The sequence below is a fragment of the Giraffa tippelskirchi genome, chromosome 1 (assembly GCF_054371585.1).
Source record: "Giraffa tippelskirchi isolate mGirTip1 chromosome 1, T2T-mGirTip1v1.2.pri, whole genome shotgun sequence".
NCBI classification, from domain to species: domain Eukaryota; kingdom Metazoa; phylum Chordata; class Mammalia; order Artiodactyla; family Giraffidae; genus Giraffa; species Giraffa tippelskirchi.
Genome location: NC_137275.1, coordinates 193,420,015 through 193,444,042, shown reverse-complemented (window position 1 = coordinate 193,444,042; position 24,028 = coordinate 193,420,015). Strand labels below are relative to the sequence as shown.

At 41.0% G+C, this 24,028-nt stretch overlaps 1 protein-coding gene across 7 annotated transcripts in view; it reads left to right on the top strand.

Annotated features, from left to right (window-relative positions):
• FRMD3 (FERM domain containing 3) overlaps positions 1-24,028 on the top strand; it is a 396,369-nt gene that overhangs the window by 60,669 nt on the left and 311,672 nt on the right. The window lies entirely within an intron of this gene.

The following is a 24,028-nucleotide window of genomic DNA, read 5'->3' as shown; positions in this document are numbered from 1 at the left end:
AGGGACCCGCTCCAGCTCCCTGCCTCCCCTCTACCGGTGGCCTTTACTTCTTAGCGTGGGGTAGCGGCGAAGTTTCCAGGGAGAGAGAGAGGCCAGGCAGCCCCGGGCTCCAAGCCTTAAGGGATGGGGCACGCTGCGAGTACTGGAGCTACCTCAAAAGGAATCCTTTGAAATCTGAGTGTTTCAGGGAAAGGGAGAGGGCTGTGAGGCCAGCAGGGAGGCAATGCTGCAGGACCTGGTTCCCGGGAGAAATTGCCCTTTGGGATATTGGTGACATGTGCTCTCGACCAAGTTGGAGAAGGCCAGAGTTGTGTAGGCGAAGGCAGCTTTGATGGCAACTCCATCCTCCAGTACTTGAGTGCCTCTGGGCTTGCAGGAGATCTGTGAGATGCAATGGTGTGTGTGTGTGTGTGTGAACGCACTCTCAATGTTTGTATACATAGGCAGGTGTGTGCTCTCCCAAGACTCAGGGCACACAACCTGGAAAGGTCATATTAGGGTTCAGCACTATTAGCTTTTGACTTTTAAGTCTCTTTAGTTATTTATCTCTGGAATTTCCTCTTCTCACCTACTCAAGTCTTGAAGGTCTGAGACTGAGTGAGCTGTTTTTGAAACACTGGGCACCCATTCTGTTGAGAGATGAATGGTAGCAGCGTCTCCCAGTGGCAGGAATCTGCCTCTGGGCTGTGTTAACTAAGAATGAATGAATGAATAGTCTCCCCACCCCACTTTTTTTTTTCTTTTCGTGGGAGTTTGTGACACGGGGACAGTGACTCCTAACTTGTAAGATGACAACTGGGTAAGTTTCACGGCAGGAGTGTAGTGCCCCATGACCTCCCATTAGAGTGGGCTCCCACTTACTTCTGGAGAATCTTGGATTTCATTCTCAACTAAGCATTGCTGCTAAACTTAATAATAAAAGGATTAGCGGGATAGGCAGTTTTTCTGCTGCCACAGGGTTTCATGGAAACATTTGGCATGTACTGTCTTGTGTTTCAGAGAGAGGAGTTTGCACATTTTACCTTAAGTCCTAAAGTGGGTGTACAGGAACTTTAACCTGTATTGAATATGTAGGTAATAAAGGGGTCAGCCACAGAGAGTGGGGCTGTTGACTTTTCCAGAGCTGTTTCCGCCCTCTATCTGCCCTGTCCTGTTCCACTTGGAGTTGACACCACTGTTTTTTTTTCTGTTTGTGGGAGGGAATCTTCCTTAGAATGGATAAATAGTCCCCAGAGGACATGTATGTGCTGTCTGGTGATCTGGCAAACAGTAGATTGTAGCCAGTCTAATAACAGTTTGGAACATTAAAGTTTGTATGGCTCAACTAATGCCAAAGAGGTTAAAATGCTATGTTCCAAAATGTTGATTTTGGCATTGCTTGAGAAAATCAAATGTTTTATTTGGAAGCACATCTGTCCCCAAATGGTGATAATCATTTAATCAATTAAAATGAATCAAAAGATGATTTTGGTGATTTTGGACATTATACCTACCTAGAGTATTTCAAACTGGGAATTGATATTACACTTCTGAGCATAAGGTCACAAAAACCTTTCCATTTGTTTAGGACTAAGACAAAATGATTTTTTTTTTTTAAAAAACAAGAACCTTTGAAGTCACTAGTATATGCCCTGGGGAATCCATCTGTCTTTCATTTCTTGCTTGCCTTTTTCCCCCGGTCTAGAGAATCACAAAGTTAAGAGAGTGTACAGAGTGTTACACAAATTTTCCCTCTATAACCCATGCAAGGTGTGAGTTATGTTTTTTTTTCTTTTTGTGCAAAACAATAGCTTTTAAATATTCTTTTCCAAAGTATGTGATTTGTGTGGTTACTGACAAAGAAAACTTTCAGTGTAATGGCTCAGTGTCAGCAGCCTGATAGCCACTTATTCTGTCTCTTCATAGAATCTAGGATGCTGTTCCATTGCGTCATTTGCATGTGACTGTTTAGGTGGAGTAAAAGAGGAATTCCAACTGGATAGGGAGCAAAAGGAGAGTCTAGGGCACTAGACAGGGGCCTGGGGAAGGAAAGGAGTTGCTGAATGTTCCCTATCGTTGTTGTTCAGTCGCAAAGTCATGTCCAACCCTTTGCAATCCCGTGGACTGCAGCACGCCAGGCTTCCCTGTCCTTTGCTAGCTCCTGGAGTTTGCTCAAACTCATGTCCGTTGACTCGGTGATGCCATCCAACCTTCTCATCCCCTGTCACCCCCTTCTCCTCCTGCCCTCAATCTTTCCCAGCACCAGGGTCTTTTCCAGTGAGTTGGTTCTACTGGTCTTTTCCAACGGAGCCAACCCTGCAAGTCTGGAAGGACATGGCTTAGTTCTCACTTCTTTCATTCAGCCGTGCTATTTCAAGTAGAGTAGAGTTCTAGTCGTCTTTCCCATTCCATCCACGTTTTCAGAAGCTGGCAGGGTGTTCACTACTCCTTCTAATGAGCTTGCCATTTTTAATACTGATTTTTATTGTGTAAGTTATAGACTTTTCATATTATTTATTATTTATCAAGTCCTGGTAAACATGATAGTTCTTATTGGAATTGACTGGACAATTATAAAAATTTGTATTTGAATAGAAACTCTGGCACTGTGTGTAGCACCTAGTAGGTGCTTAATAATTATTTGTAGATGTAGACTGCATAATTTCTGTCTGGGCTGTTAAATTCATGAGGGTAGAAACTCTTGTTATGGTTGTTGTTCTTCAAGGAGTCCTCAGTACCTAGAGCCGAACCTGACATATAGTTGTGGTCAGTAAACATTTGCTGAAGGGACAAATGCTACTGACCCAGTATTTAATGTAGCTCATTACCTGTGATCATGAGGATAGCATGACAGCACTGGGTTGAGAATAAGGAGATACATAGTTTAGTTATGTTACCAACCAGTGTGACATGTAGTGAGTCGTCTTTTGTAAAATAAGGGATTTGGGTTAGAATGGATGTCTCCAATTTATAAAGTCTATAGTTTATCTATCTGTTACCTAGACTAATTACCTTTGAGTAAAACATTGCTATTGACAAATAAGATTATGTACATATTATCTCATGTGATTTTCATTCCTGTCCTGGGTTATCTCCATTTTATTGTGTTATTGAATATTTTCTCAATTTTATGGGTATAGAAAATGAGGTGCAGAGAGATTAGGCAACTTGAATCACCTGGCAAGTACTTACTTTGAGTTAGAATGTCATTTGAGTTAGAATCCAGAGCCCTGTCTTCTCTGCAGCTGCCTCCTGAGACTTGAAAGTTAGGATGTTTAGGCTGCAAGTAAAAGGGCAGCTGAGTTAAAGTGGCTTGAGTAATAAGGATACTTATCATCTCACCTAATGAGAAGTCCAGAGGTAGGGTAGCTTCAGAGTTGTTCAGCAGCTCTGCATGGACCAGGTGCTTTCCATCTTTCTACTCTGCCTCCTCAGCACGTCTCCTTTGTCACTTAGAGTTCTCACTATAAGGTGGTTGTGAATGTCCTTCAGGTACTAACACATCCACCACGTAAGCGGTGGGATTTCCTCTTGTGTTTCTTTTTATCATAGAGGAACACCATTCCTGGAGGCTCCCATCAGTCCTCCCATTAGATCCCATTGCCCAGGATCGAATCCTATACCCATGCTGCTGCCGCTGCCGCCACTGCTAAGTCGCTTTAGTCGTGTCCGACTCTGTGCGACCCCATAGACGGCAGCCCACCAGGCTCCCCCGTCCCTGGGATTCTCCAGGCAAGAACACTGGAGTGGGTTGCCATTTCCTTCTCCAATGCATGACAGTGAAAAGTGAAAGTGAAGTTGCTCAGTCGTGTCCAACTCTTAGCGACCCCGTGGACCGCAGCCTATCAGGCTCCTCCGTCCATGGGATTTTCCAAGCTAGAGTACTGGAGTGGGTTGCCAGTGCCTTCTCCGATGACTTAGCTGTAAAAGAATCTAGAAATGTGAATATTTGGTATCTGTACTCCTCACTCTCTATAATGAGAGGTGGGCTTTGACTTCATGGAAGCAATGGAGTGGTGTGTGTGTGTGTGTGTGTGTGTGTGTGTGTGTGTGTGTGTGTGTGTGTGTGTGTGTGTGTGTGTGTGTGTGTGTGTGTGTGTGTTAGGGGGCGGGGAACTGCTGGTCGCTAAGCAAGCAGTAGTGTCTTTCAGAATAGGTCAAATTGAGTAACAATTATTGTTAAAACAAAACTGTCAGTAACATTTAATAAGATGTTAGCTGAGCCCTGGCTTATTTTAGGCAATCTTTGTATGACCAAATTCCGCAACAAGAATAATTATTGGATAATCCTTTGTAGCTTGTGTTGTTAAGTATCAGTTCAGTGCTTCCTGAGCCCATGGGTTCTGTGCAGCTACACACTGTCTTGTGTAGAGCAAGCATCTCTGCTCTTGCTGAAGTGGCAGTATGGCCAAGTGGTTGAGAGCTTGTGGTCCAGAGTACTACTTGCCTGGGTTTGAACCTGGCTGTAACCATTGACTAGTCAGGTGACTTTGGACAAGTCACTTTACCAGTTTGGCTTCAGTTTCCTCATCTGTAAAGTGGGGGTAATAATGGTACAACCTCATGGTCTTGTTGTAACAATCAAATATGCAATATATAGTGCTAGTGCTAAGTTGCTTTCAGTCGTGTCCGACTCTTTGTGACCCCAGGGACTGAAGCCCACCAGGCTCCTCTGTCCATGGGATTCTCCAGGCAAGAATACTGGAGTGGGTTGCCATTTCCATCTCCAGGGGATCTTCCCAACCAGGGATCGAACCTGCGTCTCTTATGTCTCCTGCATTGTCAGGCAGATTTTTTACTGCTAGTGCCACCTGGGCAGCCCATGCAATATATACCAAGTACTTAATACCTGGCCTATAGTAAGAACTGAAATATACTGACTGTTGTCTAACTATTATGTGAAGGTATATTGGATTTAATCCTAAATAGTGTGAAGGCTGTGGCTTGGAATCTAATGTCTTAAGCCCAAACTCCATCACTTTCTGACTGTGTAGGACCTCAAGTGAATCACTGGACCTCCCATTTTTAATCTGTGAAATGGGCATAATAATTCCTCAATTGCCAGTCTCCATTGGGTTGTTGAGATGAAATCTATAAAAGCATGTTGTAAATGCTAAAAAATCACCCAAATGCAGAATACTATTCTAATTAATTTAGTTAAAAAAGAGAAAGTTGTTTACTGCATCCTAAGTTTCTTATCTGTTTTAACAGGAATTGATGGTCACATGCAAACATACGTATGTGCTCAATATCAGGCCCCATGATGAGCCTGCAGGTGAAATCCGCAGTAGGTTCAGATAACAGCCACACATGTTCTGCTAATAAGGACGACCCAACTCTTTTCTCTATCAGACTCATCTGGAGTGCTATTCAGAGTACAGTGAATATCAGACACTAAAGGAATAGAAGAGAGAGGCAAAAATTTGTTAAATACCGTGGTCTAGCTCTGATGTGTTTAGGCCTAGATTACATGGGCCAGCTCTTTGTGTTAAGTATATTCTGACAGAAAAGTAATGTTATTTCAATACTGTGCTAAGATCTTATCTCTTGATGTCCTCAGAGCAAAGGCAAAGTGTATTGACCATGGGGAGGATGCAATACTGTTAGCTCCACATCACTGGACAATATATCAGCTGGGTGCTTTTAACTGACAAATTCCAATTCAAACTGGCTTTAACATTAAAGATATTTACTGGATCAGCACTTCCCTGGTGGCTCAGATGGTAAAGAAACTGCAATGCAGACCTGGGTTCGATCTCTGGTTTGGGAACATCCCCTGAATAAAGGAATGGCAACCCACTCCAGTATTCTTTCCTGGAGAATCCCATGGACAGAGGAGCCTGGCAGGCTGCAGTCCATGGGGTCACAAGGAGTCAGACACTACTGAGTGACTAACACACACAAACACATACAAACACACACAGGATCACATATCCAGAAATTTTGAGTTAAGTAGGGACCTGATTCAAGAACTATCCTGCATTTTTCTGAGGCTTTATCCTCAGACTATAGTAGTTCCAGTTCTCACATTTTCATGGGACACCCTCCAGAGGGATTGAAAAACCATTTCCAACTAAACATTCCAAGCAAAAGTCCTGCAGTCATTTCGATCAGACCTCCTGGGTCACCTGCCACCCTGAACAGTGAGTGAAATCAATCAAAATGAGTGTGCTGATTAGCTTAAGGTGCCTTCGGACTCAGAGTGGAATCAGCTTCCTTCCTGGTGGTGGTCTGTATGGGGGAGAGAGAGGTCCATGCCTAGAAATCAGGGTTCTCTTCCAAAGGAGAAAGAGGGGGAGAGGAAGATGGCTGCTAGAAAGTTTACCATAGTAGATGTTTTGTCTGGGTCAGTGATTCTCAAAGTGCATTCTGGGGACCCCCAGGAGTCCCTGAGATCCTTTCAGGGGGTCCCTGAGGTTCAAACTATTTTCAAAATAATACTAAGATGTTGTTTGCCTCTTTTAGGTTAAGGAGTTTTACTGAGATGTAATTTACATACTATAAAATTCACCCACTTCAAGTATATAACTTTAAGATAGTCACAGAATTGTGCAACCATCACCACAATCAGACAGTCCCCCAAAGAAACCCTATGCCCTTTAGTAGTCATACTCCCTTTTCCCCCTAAACTTCCCAGCCCTAGGTAACCGCTAATCTACTTTTTGTCTCTATAGATGTGTCTATTGTGGCCATTTGATGAAAATGAAGTCACGTAATCTTTTGTGTCTGACTTCTTTCACGTGCATAATTGCTAGGCTCATCCATGTTGTAGCATGTATCAGTATTTCTTTCCCATTAATTGGTGAATAATGTTCTATTGTATGGATAGATCACAGTTTACCATCAGTTGATGGAAATTTGGGTTGTTTCCACTTTTTGGCTATTTCGAAGAATGTTGCAGTGAATATTCCAGTAAAATTTGCCATTTCCCTTGGGTATATACCTCGGAGTGAAATTACTGGGCCATATAGTAACTCTGTTTAATCTTTTGAATTGAATAGTTTGCCAGATGATTCTCCCAAGCAGCTGCACCATTTTACATTTCCACCAGCAATGTATAAGGGTTTTAGTTTCTCCACATTCTTGCCAACACTTGTTATTATCTATTTGATTATAAACTGTCGTAGTGGGTGTGAAGTGATTCCTTATTGTGGTTTTGATTTGCATTTCCTTGATGCTAATGATGTTGACCATCATTTCATGTGCTTATTGGCTGTTTGTCTATCTTCTTTGGAGAACTGTCTATTTGGATCCTTTGCCTATTTTAAAATTGGATTGTTGTTTTATTATTGAGTTCTAATAATTCTTTACATATTCTGGATACAGACTCCTCATTTAATAAATAATTTACAGCCATTTTTCTCATTCTGTGGGTTTTTTTAGTCTGATGGTGTCAAAATTTTAAAAATTTTGATGAAATCCAATTTATGTTTTTTTCTTTTTTTTTCTTTTGTTCCTTGTGATTTTTGTGTCATAGCTAACTAACTGTTGCCTAACGTCATGGGATTTGTACCTGTGTCTTCTTCAGACAATTTTATAGTTTTAGCTATTATATTTGGGTCTTCGATTCATTATTTTACTGATACATGATTTGCGTATCATAAATGTCACCATTTTAAAGTATAAAATTCAGTAGCTTTAGTATATTCACAATATATACTATATATACAGCCATCCTTGCTAATTCCAGAACATTTTCATCATCCTCCAGATAAAACTGTTCCTGTTAATCGTCACTCCCCATCTGATCCATTTTGAGTTAATTTTTATGTATGATGTGAGGTAGAGGTCCAACTTGATTTTCGTGCATGTGGATATCCAGTTGTCCCAGCACCATTTGTTGAAAAAACTATTTTCCTGTTTGTCACTCTTGTTGAGATGTTGATTGCCTTTTCCACTCTCATTCTCTCATAAGTGTACAATGGAGTTTTCCAGAGGCTGGATAATATGTAACATAACAACACATTAACTACAGAAGCAGATGGGAGAATCCAGCTGTCTTCTATTGAGCCAGACACTAAAGATGCTAAAAATGTAAAAAGTGCTACTGTTTTCAATTAATTGGCTTTATTTTGTAAAACAAAGTTATTTTTCATAAAAGAATGCTATTTATGTTAATGTGCAATGGGTTTGTTATTTTTTAAATGAATCAATTATTGATTATTTTAAAAAATTATCATCAGCGAATATTGAGATATATCACCCAAATAAACAAAAGTTCTATAGATCCTCAATAGTGTAAAGGAATTTTGAGGCCAATAAGCTCAAGAATTGCTAGTTTTGGTAATTGTCAATTTACTGAACTTCCTGAAAAAAATTTTAATAGTCCTAAGTAAAACAAAGAACTACTCCCATGCTTCTTGGGTCTCCAGGACTGCAAATTGTAAGTACTTGAAATGATGTCAGTTAAGTAAAAAATCCCAGCGTGTGCATAAAAAATGTGTATATGTATATTTGGAATTCTTAATATTAACCATATACCTGTGTGTGTGTGTGTGTGTGTGTGTGCATGTGCGTGCATTGCAATGTTAAGAGTAGAAGATCAAGGGCAAGCTCTTCTGTTATAAACATTTCCCAATTGCACTTTCTCTCCAGCTGAATCTCATTTTTTTTCAACTCGAATAATTTGGAGTCTTACTTTGAGACCCCTCTTTTGATTATGGAAAATGTACAGCGACAATGCATTATGTTTAACATATAAACTGCTTGAATCAAGTCCCTCAGTCACTGAGTTCTTAAGTTGTTACTTCTTTTACTCACTAGGCATTTTGGGAACTCTTGAAAACATGGCAGGAATGGAAATATCAGAATTTGTCACATAGAGAATCTGAGATTCACATGCATGAATGATAGTCATTCAGTAGCTAGCATGGTCCTCTCTCTGTTTCCACTTTGTGTGGGAAAGGATGCAAGTTGCTCCTGTGAAATAGCAGAGAGCCAGATGTGGAGTCCCTAGATGGGAGAAATGGGGTTATGATCAGGAGCCCTTAGGGCAGGTTTTGGAGCTGAGATCTGAACTTAATTCAGGCTAAAAGGAGTTGGCGTTCAGCTCCTGGGAGGGATGTGTAAATGCTTCCTGGTTTCAGATATTCACGTGGGTCTTCTGTGCCATTGTTAAAATGCATATTTCTGATTCAGGCGGTCCTGAGGAGGGCTCTGAAATTATGCATTTCCAGCAGGCTTCTAGATGCCGTGTTCTGTGAACCACATTTGGAATAGTAAGGCTTTAATGGAAATTATCTATTTCATAGTAATATTCTTAACTTCCTTGAGAGTGTTTTGACCCTTAGCTCTCTGGATAATACCTCACCTGGCACATTTCCCTTGGTAGAGGTTCAGTGAATGTTTGAGTGAGTGAATGAATGAATGAATGAATGAATAAAGAAATCCATCTAGGTGTGTCTATCACAATAAACTGAGGTACCGATTAGACGTTGATGCTGGAGATGAAATGACTCCTTTTGACTCCCATCCCCAGCCAAATCAAGAGATTGTTTTTCAAACAGGATTTCCTATGATGGCCAGTCTGATGAAGTGTCGAACGTCTGTGAGAGTGTTTATGGGGGCTCAGGGTTAATGAGAGAATTCTTGTCCTTCTGGGCCATGTTTCCCACTCTTGCCTTCCTGTATCCTGGACTCTTGGTGGCATTGTGGAGGAGCTCTGGCAACTCCTTGGCACAAACAAATCGTTGTGTATAAAGCCAGCCGTGCCTGGAAGATCCCAGAGGCATAGGGGGCCCAGCTGTTTTCACTGGGAGAAGTGACCTCTGGGATCGTGACCCCAGAGGACAATGAAAAATGCCTTTGAGGTGTAATGTAAGCTCGAGAGCTGTTTGTTTGGTGACTCTGCCTGAAGGTGCAGGAGGGAGGTGAGAGGATCACTCTGGAAAACAATGAAGCTCATTCTAAAGGGAAAGAGCATTTGTATAGATCAAGCCATCATGCTTTTCAAAAGTGGATTAGTAAAGGTTTTTTGAAATAGCTTCAATCTTAGTCAATAAGCATTAAAAAATATCTTCTGTATGCCAAACACAGAGCTGGGAACTAGAGATAAAAAGAAAATCAGACATCAAGAGGCTCACAGTCATTTGGAAGAAGAGAGGCAAGATAGTGATTCAAGGACAACATGACAGACATAGGGACAGGTGTATGGGTGGAGGACCAAGAGGAGGCATCTGTATCAGATTGGGGCATCAATCAGTATCTCTGGTATAGATGAATCTTGATTAATAATTAAAGGACAAGTGAAAATCAATTCTTTGAAGAAGGGAAAAAGGCATGCAAAACACAGTGAGCTTGTGCTTGATGTAAAACCTTGGGCATGATCAGCGTGACTGGATGTAGAAATGAGGGGAGGGGGAATCTTGGATTAGTCCCAAGTGGTTGGTTTCAGGGACAGGGGTCATGGTGTCACCGATAGAGTACAGGCCACAAGTTTTGGGGACTCACTGGAAAATAAAAATCTGGGGCCTCTTGTTAAAAATTATTAAGAATTTCAAGATCATAGCAGGAGACCATTAAACAAAGCATGGGTCCTTCTTAGCATGGATCACACACCTATGAAGCTAATTCTGAGAAGACAGGAAAAAGGAGAAGCAGATTAGGGGAGGAGTTTGGGCATGTAGACTTCATAGTGCCTGCAAGGTATCTGGGTAGAGAATTCTCGGTAGCCAGGCAAGAATACCAGAGTGAGTTGCGGTCCCAAAGGGAATGACAACCTATTCTGGTATTCTTGCCTGGAGAATCCTGAGGGTAGAGGAGCTTGGTGAGCCCCATTCTGTGGGGTTGCAGAGTCGGACATGACTGAGCACACACACACACACACACACACACACACACACACTTGGAAATAAGGAATGAAAGTCAGCAGAGATGTCTGACGTGGAGACACAGGTAAGAGAATCCTTAGTATTCACACAAGTGGTGGTAGAAGTCATGTGGTATGAAAGGAACTATTACATGGGTCTTACTTTTTTGTCTTTCTGTTTGGGGCATCCTTGTAGATCAAACCAATGTAGTTTGAGCTTTGGAATTGTTCACAAGAGTGCTTGATCATTTTCCCTTTGTTTGGCAGTTCCCACCTGAATGAGAGCTTCTCCATTTTATTTTGCAAGTAGGGGAGCGGCCTCAGAGTTCTCAGTGGAAAAGCACTTTCCTTCTCTTAATTTTTGTTTTCTAGCTTGGACTAACAAATGACAAAAAGTCCTCTCCAAGCTATAAGACTCTGAGTTACAAAACATAGGACTTTCACTCTAGCGAAATTACCCTTTGAGACAGTGTCATGAAAATGAGATAATACATTTAAAAATCCTATCAAAAGGATACAGACTTGAAGCAAACATGTCATGGAACAACTCTGTAAGTTATGCTGCAATAATTTATCTTTTCTTTACTATTTATGTGTCTCAGATATATCCAAATTTTGTTTCCTGTTTAGTTTCCAGGAGATTATTGTGAATGTTGATTAAAATAAATTCAAGGTCTGTAAGATCCCTCAAAGAAATAATTTAATATTGGTAACATGATTTGGATCTTAGATGTACAATAGAGCTTTGTCTGAATAGATCTGTTATTATGCTAAGGTTTAAAAAATTCTGTTGCAGGGGAAGCAATTAACATATTAACAGATTACGATTTGGTCTATTACCTCTCATTTCAGAAGTGTAATTTGTATCTTTGAGGCACTAGGCCTTAATGGTGAATGTTAGTGTGGAAAGGATTGACTGAATCAGAATTTTCACATGGAAACTGTGAAAATTTGAATACAATATCAGTTACAAATGGATTGATAATAAAATTAAGCAACCTTAAAAAAATCAGTAACTAATTAACTTTTTTAATAGAAGAGAGGACAAAAGCCTAATCAATAAATTGACTAGTAGTTCTTCCTTGATGTTATTAACTAATGTTATTTTTGAGGGCTGGTTTTTACACGTATGCCTGCCCATTGTTCTGAAAATAATGCTAGTCTTTGTGATCTTTATCATATGTAGGTATCATCTATAGTGTTATGATGTTGGGAATTATTGGTTCTTTATTTAGCAACATTTTTCTCTCTGCTCATATGCCTCTTGATTTTCTTGAGTTGCATGCTCATAATGTGAATTAGTTAGTTAATTAAATTCAGATCCAGAGGTGTGATTTGCCTGAATTTGCCTATTTAGCAAAATTAGGATGAGATATGGTGTCTTGGATTATACACTAAATACTACCATTATTGTGTTTTTGAATCTTTTTTGGTAGTCTAAGTGATATAATTCTTTTCCACTGACAACTGTTAATAACACAAGGAGAAAACCTCACAATGACCACATTTCTGGGTAAAGAAAGTACATTGATTTCTTAGAAGTGTCATCGAAGGACCACAGTTTTAGTTCTTCTCTACTTTTCTGTAGTCAATATGTGGCTCAATGTAGCTCAGTGTACCTCCAAATGAAAATTACCATCAGTTGTTCAGGTATTTTTGAATATTTTGGCATCTAACATTCCTACACAATTAAAAGATATCTTCCTTTTCCCTTTATAAGTTTGGCATGGGACAGACATTGCTTGTATTTTGAACTTTCAAAAAAATTGCAAAGGGAAAAAAAAGAGGAAGGATGATGTCATAGAATCATCTATCCTATAGGAAATTTACCTTGTAGTCTTCGGATTGACTCTGGAAGTCAGTTCTTAGTAATCCTGCTGCTGCTGCTGCTAAGTCGCTTCAGTCGTGTCCGACTCTGTGCAACCCCATAGACGGCAGCCCACCAGGCTCCGCCGTCCCTGGGATTCTCCAGGCAAGAACACTGGAGTGGGTTGCCATTGCCTTCTCCAATGCATGAAAGGGAAAAGTGAAAGTGAAGTCACTCAGTCGTGTCCGACTCTTAGCGACCCCATGGACTGTAGCCTACTAGGCTCCTCTGTCCATGGGATTTTTCAAGGCAAGAGTACTGGAGTGGGGTGCCATTGCCTTCTCCGTCTTAGTAATCCTAGGCCATGTTATTTAGAAAGCTTCTAGAAAAATATGAAAGTAAAGTTTTTTTGTTTAGGTACTAGCTATGTCCTTGTCAGGCTCTGTTTATCTTGAAGGCTTAGGAAGAAGCGTAATAAAATCTCTGGAGTCAGAGGAGGAAAAAACACTGTGTACCACCTGGAGCCGAGTCAAGGATAACTTCACCTAGTGTGTTTCCAAACCTCAAGGGAGGTTACTTCTGCTAGGGGATCATGGCGGTGGGGGGTGGGCGTTGGTCACCTTGACGGACACCGTTTGTCTCCGTGTTTGGAGACATAGGTTTTTCACCAGGTGTAGATGGCACCTTCTTGGTTCAGTGCTGATTAAAAGGAAAAAAAGGAGGAAAAGTTGTACAGTAATTTGAGGGCAGCCACGAAGTCTGAGTTTGCAGTGCCAGCAGCAGTGTGGTAATTTGAGAACAGCAAATTAGAAGAACAAAGCAGATTTTAATCATATGCCACAGAGAGGAAGGTGGTTTAGGTTCATCTGCAAATTGTACCTCCATTAGTGTAAGGGAGGTTTTTAATGCTATAATCCAATGTTTATTGTTAAAGATTTCTTTGTTTCTTTCCTCCAGTGTTTCTTTAGCACACTCACTGGGTGGGAAATGCCAGCTTTTTTCCCATCAGTGAACTCAGCAGTTGTTAAATATAAAACATTTTCTTGATGTTATTGGAAATAGAATGAGGGAGAAAGAGCGACAGAGTTTGAGATTCAAGAGCACTACCCTTTCGGAGACTTTAGTCTGAAGGCAAAATTGTCCCATTCCATCCTTTCTGTCCATCTATTCATGCATCCATCCATCTGTCAACCCATCCACCTACTTGTCCATTCATTCATCCAATAGCACCTCTCTTAAGGACTGGTCTGGGTACCAGAGATAAAAAGATAAGTAAGAATATGGTCCTTTCCAGTCCGGTAGAGAAAACAGACACATAGACAGTTTCAAGATGGTACTGTTATGATTGAGGAACACTAGGATATTACTGGAGCAGAGAGAGAAACCAAGGTATCACTTAGGGGAAGGTATAACCTTCCTTTAATCTCTAGTCACCCTCTTCTAAAGTCACTACTCCTCAAAAGGGTGGATCACAGATATTTTCTTTGAAATGGATCACAGATATTTTCTTACTTCCATTTAAATGCAAATAAGAGCATCTTGAAGAACTTTGTGCTTCTCCTTGCAGATATCTCAGCAAAAGTTGTACCTTGCTATAAAAGGTAATTTCAAGAGAAGTCACACATCCCCTTCCCTGCTTTCTACTGGGTCTTCATCCTCACAGTGTCTCCTGTATAGAAATTCTGAAGCAGCCGCTGGGACTCCCAATGCAGCCTGGGCAGACCAGGGAAGATTTTCTGGAGGATATCATGGCTTAGATGAGTTTTAAAGAAAAAGTAAGCATTGTCTGGCTGACAGACTGGGGGAATGTGTTGAGAAGGCGGTATAGTTAGGGAAAGAAGGGCCTCTAGCAGAAGGCTGGGCATAGAAAAAGACATGGTATTTGTGAGGAACTCGGAGAAATGCATTGATTTTATAGGTCACCAGAGAGGTCCATAATATGCAGTGGGGAGCTGGCAATTATGTGCTCAGAATGTGCAGACAATGGAGTGGACAGCTGGAGTCTAGAAAACAGTACTGGCTACTATTGACTACAGAATAATTAGGACAACCCTACTGAGGCATGGTATGTATGGTTCAATGACCATTGCCACTGTTTTGCAGGGTCAGCTTGACTACTGTTCCAGGGCGAAAGGTAAGATGCATAGAGTGTTTTGTCTCAGGCACCACCCCAAGGAACACTGGAGGTTTCAAGTTCTTAGCTGAGGTTTTAAACTTTCATATGCTGTTGAGAGTGACAGTGGTTCCATGATCTGTGATCTTCAGTGATGAAGCAAATCTTTCTTAATTACAGATCAGCAAGTTGACAGACTTTTCCAAAGCATCCCTTTAATGTGTTGTGTGTTAAGTTGCTTCAGTCATGATTGACTTTCTGCGACCCCTTGGAATGTAGCCTGCCAGGCTCCTCTGTCCATGGGATTTTCCAGGCAAGAATACTGGAGTGGGTTGCCACACCCTCCTCTAGTGGATCTTGGCGACTCAGGGGTCAAAACTGCATCTCTTTTGTCTCCTGATTTGGCAGGCGGGTTCTTTACCACTAATTCCACCTGGGATGTCCTTTAACCTGTTCAGTTCAGTTCAGTTGCTCAGTCATGTCTGACTTTTTGTGACCCCATGAACTGTAGCATGCCAGGCCTCCCTGTCCATCACCAACTCCTGGAACCTACCCAAACTCATGTTCAGTGATGCCATCCAACCATCTTATCCTCTGTCATCCCCTTCTCTTCCTGCCCTCAATCTTCCCCAGCATCAGGGTCTTTTCCAATGAGTCAGCTCTTCACATCAGGTGGCCAAAGTATTGGAGTTTCAGCTTCAACATCAGTCCTTCCAATGAACACCCAGGACTGATCTCCTTTAGGATGGACTGGTTGGATCTCCTTGCAGTCCAAGGGACTCTCAAGAGTCTTCTCCAACGCCACAGTTCAAAAGCATCAATTCTTCGGCGCTCAGCTTTCTTTACAGCCCAACTTTCACATCCATACATGACTACTGGAAAAACCATAGCCTTGACTAGATGGACCTTTGTTGGCAAAGTGATGTCTCTGCTTTTTAATATGCTATCTAGGTTGGTCATAACTTTCCTTACAAGGAGTAAGCGTCTTTTAATTTCATGGCTGCAGTCACCATCTGCAGTGATTTCGGAGCCCCAGAAAATAAAGTCTGATACTGTTTCCCCATCTATCTGGCATGAAGTGATGGGACCGGATGCCATGATCTTGGTTTTCTGAATGTTGAGCTTTAAGCCAACTTGTTCACTCTCTTCTTTCACTTTCATCAAGAGGCTTTTTAGTTCCTCTTCACTTTCTGCCATAAGGGTGGTGTCATCTGCATATCTGAGGTTATTGGTATTCCTCCCAGCAATCATGATTCTAGCTTGTGCTTGATCCAGCCCAGTTTCTCATGATGCACTCTGCATATAAGTTAAATAAGCAGGGTGACAATTTACAGCCTTTATGTACTCCTTTGCGTATTTGGAACCAGTCTGTTCCATGTCCAGTTCTAACTGTTGCTTCCTAACCTGCATACAGATTTTTTAAGAGGCAGGTCAGGTGGTCTGGTATTCCCATCTCTTTCAGAATTTTCGACAGTTTATTGTGATCCACACAGTCAAAGGCTTTGGCATAGACAATAAAGCAGAAATAGATGTTTTTCTGGAACTCTCTTGCTTTTTCGATGAGCCAGCGGATGTTGGCAATTTAACCTGTTAGGGTAGTCCTAAGTCCAGCCAGAGAGGACCTGATGGAAGTAGCTGTGGGGGCTTCTGGAAATAAGTATTCAACAGAGGTGAGAGGAATTAAAAAAGCCTCTTTCTGTGCTTTATTTAGATTAGCACTCTCCAGTAGAACTTTTGTGATGATGGAACTGTTCTAGATCTGTGCTGTTCGTTTGGTAACCACTAGTCTTGTGTGGCTTTTGAACACTTAATGTGTGACTAGTGTCACTGAGGAACTGAACTGTCAGTGTTAATTAATTTAGTTATTAACATCTAAATTTAAACAGTTACATGTGCTAGAGGCTATCATACTGAACAGCACAGTGTTAGCCACTTAATAGTGGTTAACTCTTGAATGAGAGAGGCATTGAAAGTCAGGGTGGGAATAGTATATGAAAACCTTTCTGCTTTTCTCTCTGTACTTCCATACCATTTGAACATGTGTAAGCATGTATTGGTGGTGGTGTAGTCACTAAATCGTGTCTGACTCTTGCAATCCCATAGACTGTAGCCTGCCAGGCTTCTCTGACCATGGGATTCTTCAGGCAAGAATACTGGAGTGGGTTGCCATTTCCTTCTCCATGGGAAGCATGTGTTACTTTTGTATTGTTAAAAACTATATGACATTCTGGAAAAGGCAAAACTATCGTGACAGTGTCTGCTCACAGTTAACATCCCCAGGGATTATACCTTCATTGCTTGAACTTCGTGGTCTTGGACAGACCAAAGTTCACATCTCAGCCCGCTTCTTACTGGCTGTGTGTCCTAGGGTGGGATGCATTTCTTGGCCCATTTTCCCAACCCATAAAATGGGGATATCAAGTCTCCATTTCAAAGGGCTGTTTCTGAGGATTAAATGAAATGAAAGATGCTTTTACTGTCATGATAGTTTTGCCTTTTCCAGTTTTTTTGTCAATTCTTTCAAATTTTCTACCTAGATAATCATGTCGTCTGTGAACAAAGACCGTTTTATTACTTCCTTCTCAATCTTTCTCTTGCCATATTGCATTGGGAAGGACTTCTATGATAGTATTGAAAAGGAGTGGTGAGAGGGGACTTATTGATCTTAAAGGGAAAGCTTTGAGTTTCTCATCATTGAGGATGGTATGAACTGTAGCCTTTTTGTAGGTTTTTTTTAATTAAGTTGTGAAAGTTCCCTTCCATTCTGAGTTTACTAAGACTTTTTATCATGATTGGGTGCTGGATTTTGTCAAGGTTTTTTTGCATTTATTGAAATAGTCAAGTGATTTTTTTCTTTTTTAATTTGTTCTTGTGATGGATTGCATTTACTGATTTTGTTTGATCTTGCCTTGCATACCTGGGATGAATACCACTTGGATTGGGTCATCTAATGATTTAGACAAAAGAAATTAGCTCCTAATACTTGTCATTACAGATAAATAAACAACACATCTCAAATCAATTATTTTCCCCCCATTGTTTATTTTGGAAGTGATATCTTTCCTCTTTAATAATTACTACAGAGCACATATTATCAATTCAAATAATACAAAAGATGCTTTTTTTCTTTATTTTTTTATTGGAGGATAATTGCTTTACAGAATTTTGTTGTTTTCTGTCAAACCTCAACATGAATCAGCCATAGATATACATATCCCCTCCATTTTGAACCTGCCTCCCATCTCCCTCCCCATCCCACCCCTCTAGATTGATACAGAGCCCCTGTTTGAGTTTCCTGAGCCATACAGCAAATTTCCATTGGCTGTCTATTTTACATATGGTAATGTAAGTTTCTATGTTACTCTTTCCATACATCTCACCCTCTCCCCATGTCCATATGTCTATTCTCTATGTCTGTTTCTCCATTGCTGCCCTGTAAATAAATTCTTCAGTACCTAACTAGTACAAAAGATTCTTAAATGAAAAATAAATGTTCCTCTAACACCACACCCCAGACACACTCCTCAGAAGCCACCACTCTCCAAGGGTTTTTGTTTTGGTACAACCTTCCAGAATTTTCAGGAAACAGTAATGACTTCCTATTATTAGGGACTAATAACAACCCTATTGAGGTGTAGTTTGTAGGGCCAAGTGACCTAGAGAATTGTTTTATATGGCTAGCTTGGCTGACACTTCTAGAACTAGAGGTAAGACGTGCTGGGTTTTTGTCTCAGGCTGTACATGCCCTCAGAAATGTTGAGGTCCGCTTAATATTTCTCTCAACTCCTTTATTCTCTTTGGTGGGCTTGTATGTGTGCTGGATGTCTGATAGTTACATCCTGGATTTTGGGGAGTGTCCTCACTGCTTCCATTATGTCATTTTATTTTTCTCCTTGTAGCTTGACTGGAATAAATAAAGAACCTATCTGTGCTCTTCACCTTCTCTGCTCACCTCTGTGTCCTGTAGACTTAGGATGTCTTCTGAGAGGACCTTTCCTCCCAAAGGCCCTGTTTAAGATTCCACTCCCTCAGTGATGTGTGAAGAACAGTCAGCAATGCTGAAAGACATTTGACATGTGAGATTCATTCTAGGGAATAGTGACTTATTTAGATCCCAAAGGACCCCAGTCAGTGAGGGGCAAGAAGAAAGGGAACTTGGCCTCAGGACAAAGGGGAGCAGAAAGGGAGGGTGAAGGCATTTGCTCAGGGGGTGTGTGAGCGTGCCTGGCAGTGAAAGTATTGGGTGCCTCTGTGACCATGGTGGTCCCTATAAATGTTTTTTGCAGGAGGGATAAGAAAGATTTTACAGTCACAGTTGATCAGCCAGAAAGCATTTACTAAACCAACAAAATTTTAATGCCTCATCACATACACTATCTGAGTCTTCTCTGCACTAATAAGTGATTAAAGCAAGATTATAGTATACAAGGTTAATATAAAAAAAAAATCAATCTCTTTCCTATATACCAGCAATGAGCAGTTTAATTTGAACTTAAATCACAGTATGTCACTTAAATACACTTAGATAAGTATGTCACTTAGATGCACAGAAAAAACAGCGACTTTAACCAAGATCACATAAACAATGCCCTAGAATGAAGCTGAAGGAGCTATGAAAATGGGAATCTAGATCCCTGGGTCCTAGTCCTTTGTCATTCACCACGTTAAGCGAGTCCTTTCTCTTCTCTGGACCCCGGATGCTCCCTGAGAAAGTTGCAGGCACTGGACTAAAAATCTAAAATCTTTTCCAACTTTCTAAGCCCTCTCTGAGAATAAAGGCACATATTTCTTCTCCAGAATGTCTTATTCTTTTCTTTGTAGAGCAGTTTTAGGTTCACGGCAACATTCAGAAGAAGGTACAGAGATTTCCCCTGTACCCTTCATCCCTGTATATGCAGAGCCTCCCCCATATCAGCGTCTCCCACCAGAGTGCTACATTTGTTGTAACTAAAACTGATAAACCTACATTGATATATCATTAAAATCCAAAATCTAGAGTTTACATTAGGGTTCACTTGTGATTTTATACATTCTGCGGGTTTGGACAAGTTTATAGTAACATGTATCCATCATTAAAGTATCATATAGAATAGCTTCATTCTGCGCTTTCTGACTATGTTGCTGCTTCTGCTAAGTCGCTTCAGTCGTGTCCGACTCTGTGCTACCCCATAGACGGCAGCCCACCAGGCTCCCCCATCCCTGGGATTCTCCAGGCAAGAATACTGGAGTGAGTTGCCATTTCATTCTCCCGTGCATGAAAGTGAAAAGTGGAAATGAAGTCGCTCAGTCGTGTCCGACTCTTAGCGACCCCATGGACTGCAGCCTACGAGGCTCCTCCGTCCATGGGATTTTCCAGGCAAGAGTACTGGAGTGGGGTGCCATTGCCTTCTCCGTGCTTTCTGACTATACATCTCTCCTTTTCCTACCCCGAGCAACCACTCAGCAGAAAGGGGCCTTGCGAGAGAAGCAGGTTTCCACTATGACCGACCAGGCATCTGCTCTTCAGGAATTTAAATAGACACACCCAGACAGCCTTCAACACGGCTCTGCGGGGTGGGTTTATTCCTGATGCAGGTTCCTGGTAGATATTTTGAGCAGTTGTGAATTATTTAGGTGCTGAGGCAGAAACACTTCCTGGCATTGAATCCTGAGAATTGTGCATGAAATTGAAGTCAAGAGGTTCGACAGTTATTTATTTATTTTTCCTGTTAACAAATGGGGAAAAAAGACAACCCTTCAGCAATCAGCCTTGTGTTTTATCCCTTGCTTCTCTTTCCTGGCTCTCCAAGTGGCCTCTTGGCGCTTTGCGAATCTTCTTACTTTTATTATATTGTATTTTGCAAAATACCTGAGAGCCGTTTTCACCATCCTGGATGCCCTGAGAGTGCTCAGCTGGAATCCACTTTCCCACCAGCAGAGAGAAATGAGGTCTAATGAGCCCCTCATCATGGCAGACTTCCTTCTCCTCTGGGCCCTCTGCGAGCCTCACTGCTTTTGCTCCTCCTGGGCTCTTGTGCTATTTGGGGATGGATTGAGCTATTATTGTGAATTTATACACACATTATATGTTGTAAAATGCCTCATATTCAATTTATCAGTCTTTTCTCAAGTAAGTCACCAACTAGGGAAGGAGAAGAACTCATAAGAATGCAGGTCTAACCTGCTGGCTTATCCTAGTGGGTTAACCTGGTGAGGGCAGAACTTGTAAGAGGGACCAAGTGCATCTTCTTAATGAGGGTTGGTGCTGGTCAGAGTCTCTGAGAGGGATCCCCCCATATTTTCACGTCCTTTTTTTTTTTTTTGGCTGTGTCACATGGCTTGTGGGATCTTAGTTCCCAGACCAGGGATCGAACCCAGGGCCACAGGAGTGGAAGTACTGAGTCCTAACCGCTCGAGCCAGGGAATTCCCCCCATTCTTTTTTTTAAAAAGCAGTTTTATTGAGATACAATATACATACCATACAATTCACCCATTTGAGGTGTATAGTTAATCCAGTGATTTTTAATATATTCACAAGGTTGTGCATCCATCACCACAGTCAGTTTTAGAGCATTTCATCACCTGCCAAAGAAACACCAGACCACTTAGCCATCACTCTCCACCTACCCCTGCATTTCCCCCAACACAACTAATCTACTTTCTGTCTGTATGGATTTGCCTATTCTGGACATTTCATCTATATAGAATCATAAGATATATGGTTTTTGTGACTGACATCTTTCAGTTAACATAATGTTTTCCAAGTTCATGTTGTATTCAGTACTTCATACTTTTATCAGATGTATCAGTAAATTTTCATTTCTTTTCATTGCCGGATAATATTCTATTTATGGATATACCAGCTTGTCCATTCATTTTTTGCTGGACATTTGAGTTGTGTCCATTTTTTTGGCTCTTATGAATAATGCTGCTTTGAGCATTTGTGTACAAGTTTTTGTGTGGACATGTGTTTTCATTTACCTCAGAGTGGAATTACTGGTTCATGTGGTAACTCTATGTTTAAGTTTTGAGGAACTAGCAGACTGTTATTCACAGTGACTGGGCTATTTTACATTCTTGCCAGCAGTGTATGAGGGTTCCATTTCCTCCACATTCTCACCTTATGGTGTTGTTATGACTTTTTGACTGCAGCTATCCTAGTGGGTGTGAAGTGGTCAAGTGGATTTACACTGTGCCTCGGGTTTACACAAGTTGTGGCTTCTACTGTATCTTGACAATAACTTCTTATATATATTTATTTTTGGTGAGAAAACTTTAAGTTCCATTCTCTTAGCAAATTTCAAATATGTAATGCAGTGTTATGACTATAATCACTGTGTTTAACATTAGATTCTCAGACCTTATTCATCTTATAGATGAAAGTATGTATGTACCCTTTACCTACCTTTCCATATTTTCCTTAGTCCCTGGCAACTACTTTTTAACTGTTTCTTTGAGTGTAACATTTTCCCCCATGACTTCCCATATAAGTGATACTATGCAGTTATCATTCTCTGATTTATTTCACTTAAAAGTGTTCTCAAATTGTATTCATGTTGTTGCAAATGGCAGGATTTCTTTCTTTCTCATTGCTGAATAATATTCCATTGTTACATATGTTGCTGCTGCTGCTGCTAAGTTGCTTCAGTCGTGTCTGACTCTGTGCGACCCCATAGATGGCAACCCATCAGGCTCCCCCGTCCCTGGGATTCTCCAGGCAAGAACACTGGAGTGGGTTGCCATTTCCTTCTCCAATGCATGAAAGTGAAAAATGAAAATGAAGTCACTCAGTCATGTCTGACTCTTCGTGACCCCATGGACTGCAGCCCACCAGGGTCCTCTGTCCATGGGATTTTCCAGGCAAGAGTACTGGAGTGGGGTGCCATTGCCTTCTCCAAAATATATATATATGTATTCTTTGATGAACTCTTAGGTTGTTCCTATATCTTGGCTGTTGTGAATAATACTTCAGTGAACATGGGGGTGCAGTTATCTCTTCAACATCCTGCTTTCAAGTCCTCTTGGATATATATGTAGAAGTGGGATTGCTAGGTCATATGGTAGTTATGGTGCTGGAGAAGACTCTTGAGAGTCCCTTGGACAGCAAGGAGATCAAACCAGTCCATTCCAAAGGAAATCAACCCTGAATATTCACTGGAAGGACTGATGAGGAAGCTGAAGTTCCAATACTTTGGCCACCTGATGCAAAGAGCTGACTTATTGGAAAAGACCCTGATACTGGAAAAGACTGAGGGCAGGAGGAGGAGGGGGATGACAGAAGATGAAATGGTTGGATGGCATCTTCGATTCAATGGACATGAGTTTGAGCAAACTATGAAAAATAGTGAATGACAGGGAAGCCTGGTGTGCTGCAGTCCATGGGGTTGCAAAGAGTCAGACATGACTGAGTGACTGAATAACAAATGGCAGTTGTGTTTAAAAAGTTGTTTTTATTGAAGTGTAGTTGATTTACAACATTGTGTTAGTTTTAGATATATAGCAGAATGATTCAGTTGCATACATATATTTATTTTTCAGATTATTTTCCATTATATGTTATTATGAGATATTGAATATAGTTCCCTGTGGTTTAGTTGCTAAGTTGTGTCTGACTCTTGCAACTCCATGGACTTTAGCCCACCAGACTCCTCTGTCCATAGGATTTTCCAGGCAAGAATACTGGAGTGGGTTGCCATTTCCTTCTCCAGGGAATCTTCCTGACCCAGGGATTTAACCTGGGTCTCCTGCACTGCAGGCAGATTCTTTACCGACTGAGCCACCAGGGAAGCTCCCTGTGCTATACGGTAAATCTTTGTTGCTTATTTATTTTATATATAGTAGTGTGTATCTGTTAATCCACATTCCTAATTTGCCACCCTTTCCTTCCTTTCCCCTTTGGTCACCATAAATTTGTTTCTATTCCTGTGAGTCTGTTTCTGTTTTGTATATAAATTCATTTGTACTAGTTTTTAGAGTCTACATAAGTGCTATCATATAGTACAATATTTGTCTTTCTCTATCTGACTGACTTCACTTAGTTTGATAATCTCTATAGATCCATCCATGTTGCTGCAAATGACAATATTTCATTATTTTTTATGGTTGAGTAATATTCTGTCTTAAACCAACTTTATTATCAAGACATGGAAACAACCCAAATATTGATGGGAATTTGGGTTGTTTCCATGTCTTGATAATAAAGTTTTAACTTAGGCAGTTGGCTGTTCTGCTGGGAGTTAGTATTGGAACAGGCGAGGAGAGTGTCTGTCACTGGAACCCTCCTTTCCTCAGGCGGCCTCACACCGATGGGGCATCCCTCACCCTGGAGCTTTTGTCTGTAGG